The 4,488-nt window shown below is 49.4% G+C and overlaps 1 pseudogene; it reads right to left on the reverse strand.

Annotated features, from left to right (window-relative positions):
• Positions 1 to 4,369: 4,369 nt before the first annotated feature.
• On the reverse strand, positions 4,370 to 4,488 carry LOC136650178 (5S ribosomal RNA; annotated as a pseudogene).

Consider the following 4,488-nt stretch of genomic DNA (forward strand, 5'->3'; position numbering starts at 1 on the left):
CCTAGCGTGTATGCACTACTGAAACAGAGACGCCTGCATTGGCTCGGTCATGTCGTGAGAATGGATGATGGCCGGATCCCAAAGGATCTCCTCTATGGAGAACTCGTGCAAGGAAAGCGCCCTACAGGTAGACCACAGCTGCGATACAAGGACATCTGCAAGAGGGATCTGAAGGCCTTAGGAGTGGACCTCAACAAGTGGGAAACCCTGGCCTCTGAGCGGCCCGCTTGGAGGCAGGCTGTGCAACATGGCCTTTCCCAGTTTGAAGAGACACTTGGCCAACAGTCTGAGGCTAAGAGGCAAAGAAGGAAGGCCCATAGCCAGGGAGACAGACCAGGGACAGACTGCACTTGCTCCCAGTGTGGAAGGGATTGTCACTCCCGAATTGGCCTTTTCAGCCACACTAGACACTGTTCCAGAACCACTTTTCAGAGCGCGATATCATAGTCTTTCGAGACTGAAGGTTGCCAACTAGTTTTTACTTACTTTCTGTTAGGCTGCCCAATCATCTATGAGTCTCCTTAGGCCAGGGGCAGATCCACTGTTGGGGGTGGGTGGGCATGAGCACTACCTTCACTCCAGAGCCAGTGTCAACAGGCAGGTAGACATGGGCTCCTATTTGAACTTTGGCCTCCATGACCGAGGTTTGCTGGGTGGGTAGACTTGGGCTCCCACCTGGACTCAGAGCCCAGATCTAGACCTGGACTTCCATTCCGACTGCCCTCTGGACAGGGCCGGGGGGGGGTAAAGGGGGTAATTTGTACCCGGGCCTAGGGTCTAAAGGGGGGCCCTGGAGCCAAAGGAGGGGGCCCAGAAATGTCCTGGGATCTTATCATTTCCTATCTACTCAGACATGTTGCCTGCACATGATGCGAGGGACACTACTGATGCCACATGGGTTGGAAAATGGGGATAAGTCCAGTGAAAGTCACTGCTGCTGGATCCACCCCCTCCTGCTCTTGACATGCCCCCAGTTCCTCCCCCTCCACAACCAGTTGCTCCCCCTCCCCCATGCCCTGGCACGGTCTGGTGTCTGTGGTGGTGGGAATCTTCTGCAGCAACTACCAAGGGACAACAGCCTCAAACAGCCCTGCAGCGGCGGGATACTTGTGCTGTTGCAGGGCTTTTTACACCAGTGGGACACTACCTGCTACTTTTTTGATGATAAAAGGGCCATATGATTGGAACTCTGAATAAATACGTACATTGCTGCCAGGGTAGTGGTGGACTGGGCAGCTTTATAGATCAGCTTTACAGATCAGGCTGGGCAACTTTATAGATCAGGTAGGTCTTAGAGATAGCTGGGTGGATATTTAAATTATGCTGGCAATTTTCAGTCTCGGAAGACTATGGTATCGCGCTCTGAAAGGTGGTTCTGGCACAGCGTCTAGTGTGGCTGAAAAGGCCAATTCGGGAGTGACAATCCCTTCCACACCGGGACAAAGTGCAGTCTGTCCCTGGTCTGTCTCCCTGGCTATGGGCCTTCCTTCTTTGCCTCTTTGCCTCAGACTGTTGGCCAAGTGTCTCTTCAAACTGGGAAAGGCCATGCTGCACAGCCTGCCTCCAAGCGGGCCGCTCAGAGGCCAGGGTTTCCCACTTGTTGAGGTCCATCCCTAAGGCCTTCAGATCCCTCTTGCAGATGTCCTTGTATTGCAGCTGTGGTCTACCTGTAGGGCGCTTTCCTTGCACGAGTTCTCCATAGAGGAGATCCTTTGGGATCCGGCCATCATCCATTAAATTATGAGCACTATGATAACACAAGGGCACCACTGAGGTTACTGAAAAAGGCATGGGAGAGGCATGCTTGGAATACTGCAGGTTGTAAGAGAAAAATGGGGTGTCCATGCCTCTTGAACTAATCTCCAGGCAGCACCCAAACAGTCTGGTGTATTTCTGGTAGCATTTACAGAAAAATAGGGGCAATGAACTGAAATAAATGTTAGTTTCTATCCACAGTAAATCCTTGCTATCTGCTGTTTCCACTCCCGTTTGTAACCCATTTCGCTGGACCCACGGTCTCTAGCGACTAAGATGATTACGGGGCTGGGGCACCTTCCTTATGAGGAAAGGCTATGGCGTTTGGGCCTCTTCAGTCTAGAAAAGAAGCGCCTGAGGGGGGACACAATTGAGACATGCAAAGTTATGCAGGGGATGGACAGAGTGGATAGGGAGATGCTCTTTACACTCTCACATAACACCAGAACCAGGGGACATCCACTAAAATTGAGTGTTGGGAGAGTTAGAACAGACAAAAGAAAATATTTCTTTACTCAGCGTGTGGTTGGTCTGTGGAACTCTTTGCCACAGGATGTGGTGATAGCGACTGCCCTGGACGCCTTTAAAAGGGGATTGGACAAAAATCCATTACGGAAAAATCCATTACGGGTTACAAGCCATGATGTGTATGCGCAACCTCCTGATTTTAGAAATGGGCTATGTCAGAATGCCAGTGCAAGGGAGGGCACCAGGATGCAGGTCTCTTGTTGTCTTGTGTGCTCCTTGAGGCATTTGGTGGGCCGCTGTGAGATACAGGAAGCTGGACTAGATGGGCCTATGGCCTGAGCCAGTGGGGCTGTTCTTATGTTCTTAACTACAATTCCCAGGAAATCTTGCAGGTCTCTTGTTATCTGGTGTGCTCCCTGGGGCATTTGGTGGGCCGCTGTGAGATACAGGAAGCTGGACTAGATGGGCCTATGGCCTGAGCCAGTGGGGCTGTTCTTATGTTCTTAACTACAATTCCCAGGAAATCTTGCAGGTCTCTTGTTATCAGGTGTGCTCCCTGGGGCATTTGGTGGGCCGCTGTGAGATACAGGAAGCTGGACTAGATGGGCCTATGGCCTGAGCCAGTGGGGCTGTTCTTACGTTCTTATGTTCTTATTTGTGGCCAGGCATAGTAGCTCTTTCACCACAGTGCATACCTTATATACCGTCCTGGCCTCCTTGGAGAATGGGTAAGGGAAATTAATAAAATTCTTTGAGTGTTGGACTTGGGTTCAAATTTCCACTTTGTCATAAAGCTCACTGGGCGCCCTTGAGCTGGTCACTGTCTCTCAGTCCACTTCAAGACATTGTAGGATCAATTTGAGAGGGAGGAAGTGAAGCATGTACGTGCCACTCTGGAATTCTTGGAGCAAATAATGAACAGTGGTTATGAGGAGGACAGAGATGGGTGACGATCTTCTCTAGCATAGGCTGACAATACACAGTTGTACAGACCTTCTCTCGCCAACCACAGCACAGCAAAATTCTAGATTCTACCAAGCCCTAGCATCATCTCAGTGGATTCTGTCAGGATTTGACTTCAAACTGGTCTCAGGCTCTGCCTTGGTCCTTCCCTGCACCATTAGATTCCTTCAGGGTGTGCCCCTGGCTTTAGGTCCACCCTGCCCAGAGGGATGGAACTATTGGCAACTATGGTAAAAAAGAATGGGGCAGCTGCCTGTGTCAGCCTGTGCCAAAGGCTGAATTCTTTTCCCTTTTGTTACAGATACTTAACAGAACACAAGGGGAGGGTTAGGGGAACAGAACTGGGTTCAAAAGAGTTTTGACAAGAGGAAAGGGTATGTTTTGTTCTGGAGTTTCCAAAAGCTCATTTCAGAAAATGCACCCATACAAAAGGCCTTCAGCACCATACAGGAATGGCCTTCAGGTCAATGTTTGCTTCCTGAAATGAAATACCAGTCTTGGGAACTGAACTTTTACTGCGGCACCTAGCAAATTAGAAGTTGAAATAATGAAGGTTTTTTTTTTTTACAGACCACTGGCTTCTATCTTTGTATGCTACAGTTGTAAGGCTTTGATTCGCATTTCCTTAAGCTCAACTGGAGTTGAGATTAATTAGCCAGTCAAGAGAGTCCAGAAAACTATTGCTTTCTTCGACCAAGCAATACTTTACAGGAGTTTAAAGCTCAAGCGAGGTACAAATGGGACTACATTCACAAACACACATACACACCAGGGATGTGCAGTGGGTGGGGCGGCAGGTGAGGCAGAGTCTGCCCACTGCGGTTTTTCCAATAGCACCTCACATAATGGTGGCGATGCTTTTCAAAGGACTACGGTGAGGAGGCTCTGCCTCACCTGCCTCTCCATCCACTGCATGTCCCTGATGCACAGAGGTGACATTACTGAGTTAGGCCATTGGTCCGTCCAGTTGATGGTGTTGAAGAACTTCCCTATTCATTTCAATTGAAGTTCAATGTACCAGGTACAAACTTTTGAAATGGTTCAAGAACAACCAAATTCTTAGAGCACAGTCCTATGCATTTCTACTTAGAAGAAAGGCTCATTGACTAGGTTCAGCCTAGTCTTTATATTAACTGGGGAGTTGGTTGGCTGGCAATCTTCAGTCTCGAAAGACTATGGAATAAGCCTATAGCACCCAGTACTCCCAGGCAGTCTCCCATCCAAGTACTAACCAGGCCTGACCCTGCTTAGCTTCCGAGATCAGACGAGATCGGGCATGTGCAGGGTAAAGTGCAAACATAC

This window comes from Tiliqua scincoides, chromosome 4 (assembly GCF_035046505.1).
Source record: "Tiliqua scincoides isolate rTilSci1 chromosome 4, rTilSci1.hap2, whole genome shotgun sequence".
NCBI lineage: Eukaryota > Metazoa > Chordata > Lepidosauria > Squamata > Scincidae > Tiliqua > Tiliqua scincoides.